Raw genomic sequence first — 12,571 nt, 5'->3', positions numbered from 1 at the left:
GGTTTTCATTATGTGTATAACTTGGAAATCTTAGCTCAAACAGCTGCAAATCCTGTTTTCCCAGCATGGGGACCTTGAGTTCTATAAGATAAAGCCATAAACATGTGTATCCGATTCTTTTATCAAAAGTTACAGCGATTTATATGAAGTTGTACAAAAACGCTTTCTTTCGCCAAGACAGTGCGTTTCTCACTGTTACATGCATTTGAATGGGGAACTCGACCGAAACAAAGTATAGGTTTTCATTATGTGTATAACTTGGAAATCTTAGCTCACACAGCTGCAAAACCTGTCTGCCCAGCACGGGGATATTGAATTCTATAAGATAAAGCCATGAATACGTATATCTGAATTTTCTATCAAAAGTTACAGCTATTTATATGAAGTTGTACAAAAACGCTTTCTTTCGCCAAGACAGTGCCTTTCTGACTATTACATGCATTTGAATGGGGAACTCGCACGAAACAAAGTATAGGTTTTCATTAAGTGAATAACTTGAAAATCTTAGCTCAGACAGCTGAAAAAGCTGTTTTCCCAGCACGGGGATATTGAATTCTATAAGATAAAGCCATGAATACATATATCTGAGCCTTCTATCAAAAGTTACAGCTGTCTTCATGAAGTTGCACAAAAACGCTTTATTTCGCCAAGACAGTGCGTTTCTGACTATTACATGCATTTGAATGCAGTTCTCGCACGAAACAAAGTATAGGTTTTCATCTTGTGAATAACTTGAAAATCTTAGCTCAAATCTGTTTGCTCAACACGGGTATATTGAATATTATAAGATAAAGCCATAAATACGTAAATCTGAGCCTTCTATCAAAAGTTACAGCTAACTTCATGAAGTTGTACAAAAAGGCTTTATTTCGCCGAGACAGTGCGTTTCTGACTATTACATGCATTTGAAAGGAGTTCTCACACGAAACAAAGTATAGCTTTTTATGTTGTGAATAACTTAAAAATCTTAGCTCACATAGCTTTAAAACTGTTTGCTCAACACGGGGATATTGAATTCTATAAGATAAAGCCATAAATACGTATATCTGAGTTTCCTATCAAAAGTTAGAGCTGTCTTCATGAAGTTGTGAACGCTTTATTTCGCCAAGACAGTGCGTTTCTGACTGTTACATGCATTTGAATGGAGTTCTCGCACGAAACAAAGTATAGGTTTTCATTTTGTGAATAACTTGAAAATCTTAGATCAAACAGCTGCAAAACCTGTTTCCCCAGCACGGAGATGCTGAATTGTATAAGGCAAAGCCATATTGATGTGTGTCTGAGCCTTCTATCAAAAGTTACAGGTAACTTCATGAAGCTGTACAAAAACACTTTATTTCGCCAAGACAGTGCGTTTCTGACTATTACATGCATTTGAATGGAGTTCTCGCACGAAACAAAGTATAGGTTTTCATCTTGTGAATAACTTAAAAATCTTAGCTCAAATAGCTTTAAAACTGTTTGCTCAACACGGGGATATTGAATTCGATAAGATAAAGCCATAAATACGCATATCTGAGTCTCCTATCAAAAGTTAGAGCTGTCTTCATGAAGTTGTGAACGCTTTATTTCAGTGCGTTTCTGACTATTACATGCATTTGAATGGAGTTCTCGCACGAAACAAAGTATAGGTATTCATTTTGTGAATAACTTGAAAATCTTAGATCAAACAGCTGCAAAACCTGTTTGCTCAACACGGGGATATCGAACTTTATAAGATAAAGCCATAAATATGTGTATATGCGTCTTCTATCAAAAGTTACAGCTGTCTGAATGAAAGCATTATAGCACCTTACCTCGATCATGCGGTAGAACAGACACATGGGCCACCTACGTGTCCTCCTACGGCAGGAGTAGTTGCCACAAACCTGCAAAACAAAAAGAAATGATCAGGTGACATGAACAGATTTATACAGCCATAAGCAAGAGATTCTTCCTGCCTGTGGGCGTCAAACTGAACCCCCCCCCCCCCCCCCCCCCCTCCTTACTGTAACTATCAAAACTATCATAGTCTAAAACTATCGTCTCATATCAAAACTATTATAATCACATTATCTGACTTTATCAGTTATAACAATGAGAAACGGTAAACAATTTGGCAAATAAATGACTTATAATTGTGCTTACCTGGTCCAGATGATCCACAGCCCCTTTGCATTTGTTATAATCCAGGATGATGTGGGGCTTTCTCTTCCCAGAGTCCTGGACTTGGTAGCAGGAAACAGAAGAGCCCTGTCTCCCCATTTCACAGGCTTGTTGTCGTTTCATGTTGAGACCTGTACAGGCCAGCCAGCATCACAAGCCCCATGTAAGCCTGCAACTCCTCATCTATGTCCTTCCAGTCTTTTACTGACCTGTTGCCCCTGCAGGTTGGTGAAATGCAGGATTAGCTGCATAATGTCCTCTGCAAAAAAAAGATGGAAAGTGCTCACAGGGCTGCTGATCCTATACGAATTGCATAATGGGTTGGTCCTGGGGTTAAAATGGGGGGAGGAAAAAATGGCAGGACCTCTTCGTGTGTGGGTTGCCACATGATTTCTCCATTTTTAGATTTCCACTGGCCATCCTCCAGTCTTGTCTCTTCCTCCTGCTCTTCTTCCTTCTTCTCCTTCTCCTCCTCCGCACATGAGCTGCAAAGCTCCTCGGTGCCTGGCAAAAATTCTTCTTCGCTGTCAGAAGTATCTCCACTGCTTGTGGAGAGTGCAAAACTGCAGCAACAGCCTCCTCTAAACTGAGTGCACGCTTCATTGTGTCTGTGCAGAAATGACCACTCAGACCAGGCTGCAAAGTATTCTCATAGACTTCAAAGGTGCACCTGAATAAACATGCTATACCATACATCCAATAAGAGAGAGGAGGCACACTCTTGATCAAGAAAAAACATAAGCGCACGCCTTTGATCTCTCTCCCCCCCCCCCCCCCCCCCCCCACCACGCTCTCTCTCTCTCTCTCTCTCTCTCACACACACACACACACACACACACACACATGCACATACATACATACACAATACCATTTTATGGTGGTTAGCTGTTTTATTGTCATGCATTTTACAAGGTAAGATAACCATGTCCTGCATTCAAAACCACTGAAAATGTCTATGGTGGTGCTGTGCCTAATATTGTGCTGGTGTATGCTGGGTAATCGCACAGCTAGCGACTGGGTGACTTTATTCACCCGCTTCGGCTGTTGTCAGTCCATATCCCCTAGATATGGACCATCTCCTGCTAGATTGTTCAGAAGGTTGTTATCATCCATCCAGATGGAGGATCACTAACAGGAGCGTGGGAAGACTCCAGAATCCACTCTGGCTGCAATCCGGTGGATACAGGAGTGTGTACAGGTAAGACCGTTTAAACGGACAGCATTTATAGAATGACTATTAAAAGTCAGACCAGCGAGTGTCAATAATGTTAATGTGGTTATGTTAGTAATACACCGAGTGCTAATATAACAGCTTTAAGATGCATTTGTAGATGTTATTACGTGTTTTACCGTCTTTATGGTGCTAGCTTAAAGTTAGGGTGTAAACGTTAGCTTATATTGGAGTAAAGCTGTTACTGTTTAAACGATGTTAGCACAGAAATATTAGCTTCTGTCATGACTGACGAAGTTACTAGTTAATAAAGTTTCCAGTAAAGTGTTTAATCGCAGCCACAGACTGACAGCAAATATCTCGATTAGCTTCAGTGCATCTGTAATAAATATGTGCAAGTTTCAGTGCTTCGTTTAAACTGTATGATACTTATACTGACCCAGGGTCAGTGTAAAATACAATCCTAGCTGTGTGAACAAAGCCTGGCTCCTTTAATCCTGCATGAAAAACCTCAGGATGCAGGCTATTATTACTCTTTCCTGCTGGCACACCTGTCACACCTGAGAGTCAGCTAGAAACTTACAGTGACGTGGACATCATGCAAAGACTGCCAGACTCTGTAATACTGCAAATGATCAGTGACTCAAGTTAACACTAAACTTTAAACGGTACCTCTGTGTCTCTGTGTGCTGAACATTTTGGATTGAGTCAGGCTGCATCTGTGTTAGTCCTCTGACAGACTGGTGACCTGTCCAGGTGTGCTCTACCTATGACTACTGGGACAGGCTCTAGCTCCTGTAATAGAAATTTTATGTTATTCTCATTTAAAGCATTTAAGTGCTTATGCATATGCTTAGTTGTGACACTGTTATAGACTGTTCAATGAAGGTTTCTAAAACTAGATGAACTTACTTCAGCAGTTTGAGAAAACAACTCCCTTTACAGGTGCTGATAACGTCAAGGGCACAAAACAGCATAACCATTGATCCGTTAGGTTTCATAGCGAGACACGTGAAGTGGCAGAGCTGACATGACTGAACTGTGATGTTTGATGTGTGTTTGCTCTCCTGTGCACAGTAATAAATAGCATGATCACAGCTCTTTCTGTGTTGCAGACTTTATTTAAAAAATTCCATGACATCTACTATAACTGAACCAACCTGGTGCTCTTCATTTATGGAGGCTGTTGAGTCTGAATGTTGGATGTTGTGTATCTCGTGTTCTCTGGGCTTTGTTGTCCTCAGTCTTTTTGCAGGATCAGAAAACAAAACCGGGAGGCGCGTAAATGTTTCTTCTCCATGATGTTTCTTCAAATGTTTCTTCTGGATGATGATATGACCGTGACACGGGATGCCACCTTTGGTCGTGTGACGAAGCAAAGCTCAGGAAGAAGTGTGATTAAATGGTACCCACATGTTGAGAAGGATGTACAGGGCACCTGCAGCCAAATCCAAGCTTCAGCTTAGTTGTAGTTGCAGAATGCTATAGGACTGAGACATCTAAGGCATCAAATGTTTGATTAAACGGATGAAAAAGAGAAGTTTTTTCCCTATAATTATCACTTCTTAAAATCTGTAGCAACTTCAAGTCTGTCAGCATGCTGAGCATGCTCAGAATGTGACAATATATTTTTGTTCAATATTTAATTTCTTTCAGTTGCAATTGTTAAATGAAAAAATATATATTCTTATAATTTAGCAAACGAATTTATAAAAAAAAAATACATATATCTGTATTAGTTTTAGTAAATTAATTTGACACCTGTATTGAAAATACCATATTGTATTCATACAGAATCAGTATGGTATCATTGTTTGTCTGTTCACTGATTGTTGAAGCTAAGAGCTACTTTGATCTGTTTAGATCTAAAGTATCCAAAGTTGAGTTCTAATGTTTCTTCACCCCTGTGTGTGTGATATGTGATTTCCTACATGCTGGCAGAGCAGAGCAGCAGTTTGTGCTCACAGATGGTGACGGTGTGGAGAGACGGTGGTATTTCCTCAGAAGAACCAGCAGAGTCACAAAGGACACCAGTCCATCTCACCACCTTGACTTGCTGACTGATGTTCGTCTACACTGCACAGAGGAAATCAACTGACCGAGGTTTGTCCAGTGACGTGTTATGAAATGTATATTTGTTTTATGCTTACAGATATGTTTTTCTTGACAGAGGCTCTGCAGAGGTTAGACAAAGCAGAGAAAACATGTGCTTTACATTTTACTGTGATTTATTGAGATATTTGTTGCCTGATGTTCAGCAGGAATGGAGAAATAGAATCAAAGGGAGATGTTTTTCCTGTTTTTGTAATGATGTAAGTAAATCTTCAATATTATTTATTTGCTTGGTTATATTAGGAGCGTTTCTGAGTGAGGGGGAGAGGAGTCATCATCCAGGTAAAGTGACGTGGATCAGTGGATACACTTGTCTCCCCTTTAAAGGAGACGATCCAAGTCATCCTTAAATGTTAGCGCTTTCAAATACACAAACATTTTTAAAGGACAAAAATGAACATCCAACTTTGACTGTAATACAAAATAAATCTTTGCATGTGTGTTTTCAAACTCTCAGATGGGCAGTATATCAGTCTTGGACTGTCTAACCTGCCGGAGCAGCACTGAATGACCACCGCACGAGCATGTTCCTGCAACATTCAGCATCTGATCCTTCATCTGTGTGCTTCTGCTTTTGGTAAGTAGAGTTACCCAACTCCAGTAACTCTAAACACATGCCATCCATTTCTAACGGCCTGGTTACTTCCTGTCAGTTACTTTAGAAACCATGTGGTCACCTGACCTAACACTGTTTCTTCTTCTTCTCCTTAATGTTGAAGTGTCAAATGTCAAACAGCTGGAGAGGAAACTACACCAGTGTACTGGGATGTTTCAGCAACACGTGCCAGATGCTGTTCCTTCATGGTGACATCACCAGAGACAGTCCCGCCCACCTCAGGACCCATTGATTATGATGATCTGATCCATCAAACCCCCAGCAGGTGAACTTTATTCATGACATAACACCGCAACAATGTAAAAAATTAAACAGCAACAGTCTAAATGTAAAGTGCATTCTAAAGTCCTCTTCAATAAATTGTATGCAAAGAGTCATTCAGGTCACTACAGAACCCAGAGTCTTCATCATTAAATCTCTGGTTGCTTCATTTTTTCTATCCTATATCAGATATTTTAAAGGTTAGCTTAGGTAAAGTTCCATTCTCATGGTGAGGCAAAGTGCTTTATGTGTGTGTGTGCCCGTGTCATGAACGGCTATAAAAGGCCTATAATTAAAGAACAAAGCGGGGTTTGAGTTCGAGTTGCGGCAGACTGTCACTACTTGTAAATGGAACGCAGCCTTCCTACGGCGGACAGCTAATAACAGGAATCGGACGCGGTCCAGCCAAGTCCACAGCAACCACCATAGCAACCGCCTAGCATGACCTTAAAAACATATTCTGTCTTCATAACTATCAAAATCGTGAAATGATTTGCAAAGTGTGAAAGTGTTACAGCTGCAGAGAGCTATGGCGGTATCTATGGAAGCTGTTTACATAGCTAATAATATACGATGTAACCATGGAGACAGTCAGTCACTTGAGCTAGCGGTGCATGTTTACTACAGTGAATAAGGTGATTGAGTGCACAGCGTCCACACTCTGCAGGGGGTAAAGACATTACTTCAATATTGTTTTATATTGATATATATTAGCCTTCTGTTGACCATCACCTCAGGTTCACCATTACAGTTTCAGATTACAGATGCACACTGTCTAAACACATTCAAAAACTCATGTCTCAGAAATAAGCACAGCTGTTCATGTTTGTCATTAGAGTTTTATTTGTAAGAAAATTATGAACTTCATATTGTGCATTAAATAAAAGAACATTTCACAACTCTGAGTCAACAGAAACAGGTAACAGAAATGTCTCTAATGTGTACAGTGTAGTGTAAGCATTAAAAGATCATAAAGGAAAAACTAACATTTATGTGAAACTAATTGTAATAAAAAATGAGCAGGTGCTTTATAGATTTAAAAGAAAGAATCTGAAAACAACACTTTTTTGGTCTAAGTGATCAAAGTAGAAAACAGAACTGATGTTCAAGAACAAACCGTAGCTGCACTAATATTACACATCTCGATCGTTGTACTGAACAGACATGTTGCTTTTAAAACCACATGCAGTGTGTGACCATGACTGTTCACTGAGACCATGAACGCCACTTCGCTGAAGCATTCTTCTTCTTCTTCTTGCCATTAAATTGGAAGCAGAAGCAGCACGAGCTGATTTGATCTACTGAAAGGAAAAAGCAGAACATCTGAGTTGAAACCAGTCAGCTGAAATCATTAAGACAGGAACAAATTCAATGCAGTGTCTCAAGTGGCTTAGCCTGTTACAACTGTTGATACAAGCTAAATATGGTTAACACACAGTGTCAGGGAGCTCCAGTGTGGGAACTAGTGGCTTTAGGTTTGTAGTCATTTAACTTTCATCCATTCATTCATTTAATTCAGGAGGAAGAAATGCCAGGTTGGTGCAGGCTGGTTACATGCATTTGGTCCCATGCTGTCTTTAATTAAATGACTTGGTTCATTTTATGGCTGGGCTGTATGTGGGGTTATATCATGTTATTTGGGCAGGAGTACCTGTCCCCTGTTAGACTTAGAAAGTTTCTCCATAAGTAGAGTTTCTAACTCTTCTAGCACATCTGTGGCTGACAGCTTTTTGGTGGCTCTTTTTACCCCACACTGGTTGTGAGTGTGTAAATAGCCCCACTAGTTATTTTGGGTTGCAGTTAACTAGGGAGGAAGGGGTGGGTATGCCATGATTAGGTGAATAACAATTATATGTGATACATAAATTTCACAATGCATGCATATATCTCTATCAATTAAACCTGGCCTGAGGGCTGCCATTTTTTACATTCAGTTATTTCTCTTAGAAATGTTGGAACTAAATAATGAATGTGTTACAGTTAAAGTGAAACACTGGTCAGTGTAAATGGATCATTGGGACACAGAAACCTTTAAATTAAACCTGATATCTAGTGTCAAACAATATCAAAGCTGTAAAAGATGTTTACATTCAGAATTTATAAAACTATGATTGTAAATAAATTCAAACAAGTGAGCTTTTCTCTTTGTGCTGAATATCAACACTGTGGTTTCTTAGACTGTAAGCTGTACTTTAGTGCAACCAGTTGCAGAAGCTGCCACTCCAAATGTCTTTTGATAACAAGAAAAAAATACCTTTTCAGTACACGGCCTGAAGTTCTTCTCCGACATCTTCTGCAATCGGCTTTGTCTGCTGGTTTGAAGACAATAAACCACAAAAAAGATGATTTAGTCACTTTGTCTGCGTCATGCAGCTCGAATGTGTCGTGTAACGATGTTGAATAGCCGTCGTTATCCCTCTGCTTTGAGCCTTTTATCAAAAGTTACAGCTAACTTCATGAAGTTGTACAAAAAGGCTTCATTTCGCCGAGACAGTGCGTTTCTGACTATTACATGCATTTGAATGGAGTTCTTGCACGAAACAAAGTATAAGTTTTCATTATGTGAATAACTTGTATTTTACACTGACCCTGGGTCAGTATCAACTTCATGAAGACAGCTGTAACTTTTGATAGAGGACTCACACACACACATATTTATGGCTTTGCCTTATAGAATTCAGCATCTCCGTGCTGAGGAAATAGGTTTTGCAGCTGTTTGAGCTAAGATTTTCAAGTTATTCACAAATTGAAAACCTATACTTTGTGTCGGGCGAGAACTCCATTCAAATGCATGTAATAGCGAGAAACGCACTAACGTGGTGAAATAAAGCGTTTTTCCATAAACTTCATAAAGACAGCTGTAAATTTTGAGAGAAGACTCACACACACATTGGGGGGATATTGAAGTCTATAAGATAAAGCCATGAATATGTTTGTCTGAGTCTTCTATCAAAAGTTACAGCAAGCTCTATGAAGTTGATGAGAAACGCGTTTCTCACTGTTACATGCATTTGAATTTAGTTCTTGCCCGACACAAAGTATAGGTTTTAATTTGTGAATAACTTGAAAATCTTAGCTCAAACAGCTGCAAAACCTATTTCCTGAGCACTGAGATGCTGAATTCTATAAGGCAAAGCCATAAATATGTGTGTGTGATTCTTCTATCAACAGTTACAGCTGTCTTCTTGAAGTTGATACTGACCCAGGGTCAGTGTAAAATACAATCCTAGCTGTGTGAACAAAGCTTGGCTCCTTTAATCCTGCATGACAAACCTCAGGATGCAGGTTATTATTACTCTTTCCTGCTGGCACACCTGAGAGTCAGCTAGAAACTTACAGTGACGTGGACATCATGCAAAGACTGCCAGACTCTGTAATACTGTGAATGATCAGTGACTCAAGTTAACACTAAACTTTAAACAGTACCTCTGTGTCTCTGTGTGCTGAACATTTAGGATTGAGTCTGCATTGACTTTATTTATTGAGACTTTAATGTGCTAAAAGCAGGTTGAAGACAGCTCAGAAACATTTGAAGATTAAAATTTAGCATTATGGCTGCTGGTGGTTTGTAAAGCCTATACTCAGCTGTAGTTTTTGTTACTAATTTATGTTTGTTGTTGTTTAACACAGATTTCAGAAGAGCAAATATGCTTAATAGTTTAACTAGATTTCATTTGTCAGTGTGGGACTGCTGAGTCACCTGAAGAACTCATTTCATTCATTCTCCACATGATGTTCATATACAGAAATGTTTCACAGGAACTGGTTCCTCCCAAACTGTGAACTAGTGTGTTTCCATAGATTATCTCTGTATGAATGTACTTTTAAATGAAGGCAAGTGTTTGTCCTTTTTTGTTCCTCAGTTACAGTACGTGATATCTTGATATCAGGCGGTCAACACTGGGGGAAGACAAGAAGCAGACGTACTTCCAAGAGGGAGCTGCAGTGAGGACACAGCCAGGTCACTGAGGTCAGAGGTCAGAATCTGAAACAGCTCAGGTTTATATTTTAGGGGTTATAAAAAATCAAAATGTATTTATGAAGAAACCTTTAAATAATAATAAACATTTAAGTGGATTTTCTGTTACACATGTTGTATTAGCCCTGCAATAAACTGGCAGCCTGTCTTTGTCCTGTATCAGCTGGGATAGGCTTCATCCTCCCGCAACCCTGAATTGGATACATTGTATTCCAATTATGTAATCTGATCATTTACAAACTCAAGGTATCTAATCAAAATGTAAGTAATAATTATAAAATGGGAAAGCAGAAATAAGTGTGACATAAATGTAAATGTGTTAGCTGACATAGAGGACAGCTACATGTAGTCTGAAAAACCTTTGTTGTCAAGTTTGCAGGTATATCAGCACGAGACATTCTTACATAGAAGAGTCTGTTAAAGTCTCTAACTCAGCGAAGCATTATTGGTCCCGTCTGTTTGGATAAATATAGTAAGTTGATGTTTGTCCATTTATTGACACATTTTCTTAAGTGCTTATCCAGTTCAGGATCACAGTGGAGCTGCAGCTGGATATGTTCATTAAATAAACCTTACAAAAGTTAACAATAAACCTGCATCCATGTACGTTGTTGTCCACAGGATAAGAAAATCAAACTGGAACACTGTGGAACATGTTAATAAATGTTTGTGTGTTTATGCCTGTGTCTTTCACAGGAGGCGCTGGAAGGTTTCCCTAATAGTTCCTGGTGAATCAAAGCAGAACCATAAAGGTTGCTGGATTGCATGATGGCCTTACCCCTGAGCAGTCATCCTGTTAAAGGAGGAACCAGTTAGAAGCTGTTTTCAAAGTAGCTGAGCAGATTTCATCTCAAGTAAGCGATTAACTGTTTGTTCATCTGTTCTGCCACTTAAAGAGCATTTAAGGACGTCTTTTGAGTGTCCAGCTGAATTAATTCTACTGGCTCTCATGGTCATTTGTTATTATAGACATATTTTTCATGTTCATCCAGCTATTTAGTAAATTCTATCTATTTAGTAATATCCGTCAGCTATAAAATGTAATATAAATATAAAAAATATCTAAATATCTCCTGCACTTTATATTTTAATGATGTAAGTCTGTTATCGTGTTACATTAGCATTCCTCACATATCAATGAGATGCTGTACAGTACAATCCTACTGACGCAGCAGAGGGATAACGACGGCTATTCAACATCGTTACACGACACATTCGAGCTGCATGACACAGACAAAGTGACTAAATCATCTTTTTTATGGTTTATTGTCTTCAAACCAGCAGACAAAGCCGATTGCAGAAGATTTCGGAGAAGAACTTCAGGCCGTGTACTGAAAAGGTATTTTTTTCTTGTTATCAAAAGACATTTGGAGTGGCAGCTTCTGCAACTGGTTGCACTAAAGTACAGCTTACAGTCTAAGAAACCACAGTGTTGATATTCAGCACAAAGAGAAAAGCTCACTTGTTTGAATTTATTTACAATAATAGTTTTATAAATTCTGAATGTAAACATCTTTTACAGCTTTGATATTGTTTGACACTAGATATCAGGTTTAATTTAAAGGTTTCTGTGTCCCAATGAGCCATTTACACTGACCAGTGTTTCACTTTAACTGTAACACATTCATTATTTAGTTCCAACATTTCTAAGAGAAATAACTGAATGTAAAAAATGGCAGCCCTCAGGCCAGGTTTAATTGATAGAGATATATGCATGCATTGTGAAATTTATGTATCACATATAATTGTTATTCACCTAATCATGGCATACCCACCCCTTCCTCCCTAGTTAACTGCAACCCAAAATAACTAGTGGGGCTATTTACACACTCACAACCAGTGTGGGGTAAAAAGAGCCACCAAAAAGCTGTCAGCCACAGATGTGCTAGAAGAGTTAGAAACTCTACTTATGGAGAAACTTTCTAAGTCTAACAGGGGACAGGTACTCCTGCCCAAATAACATGATATAACCCCACATACAGCCCAGCCATAAAATGAACCAAGTCATTTAATTAAAGACAGCATGGGACCAAATGCATGTAACCAGCCTGCACCAACCTGGCATTTCTTCCTCCTGAATTAAATGAATGAATGGATGAAAGTTAAATGACTACAAACCTAAAGCCACTAGTTCCCACACTGGAGCTCCCTGACACTGTGTGTTAACCGTATTTAGCTTGTATCAACAGTTGTAACAGGCTAAGCCACTTGAGACACTGCATTGAATTTGTTCCTGTCTTAATGATTTCAGCTGACTGGTTTCAACTCAGATGTTCTGCTTTTTCCT

The 12,571-nt window shown here is 39.1% G+C and overlaps 2 long non-coding RNA genes across 2 annotated transcripts in view; both read left to right on the top strand.

Annotated features, from left to right (window-relative positions):
• The window catches only part of LOC308390007, a 124,370-nt gene extending 118,649 nt beyond the window's left edge, over positions 1-5,721 (top strand). Inside the window, exons 2-3 of the long non-coding RNA XR_013970378.1 lie at positions 5,268-5,419; positions 5,672-5,721. This is a non-coding gene — a long non-coding RNA (uncharacterized lncRNA). The remainder of the gene's footprint in view (positions 1-5,267; positions 5,420-5,671) is intronic.
• Positions 5,722-5,885: 164 nt separating this feature from the next.
• LOC308390006 lies at positions 5,886-11,132 on the top strand. The gene is made up of 4 exons (XR_013970377.1): positions 5,886-6,005; positions 6,148-6,309; positions 10,169-10,275; positions 10,981-11,132. It is a non-coding gene; the product is annotated as an uncharacterized lncRNA (long non-coding RNA).
• The last annotated feature ends 1,439 nt before the right edge of the window (positions 11,133-12,571 follow it).

The sequence above is a fragment of the Rhamphochromis sp. 'chilingali' genome (assembly GCF_963969265.1).
Source record: "Rhamphochromis sp. 'chilingali' genome assembly, chromosome: 21".
NCBI lineage: Eukaryota > Metazoa > Chordata > Actinopteri > Cichliformes > Cichlidae > Rhamphochromis > Rhamphochromis sp. 'chilingali'.
The sequence above is the reverse complement of the archived record's forward strand: the minus strand, read 5'-3'. Positions and strand labels throughout refer to the sequence as shown.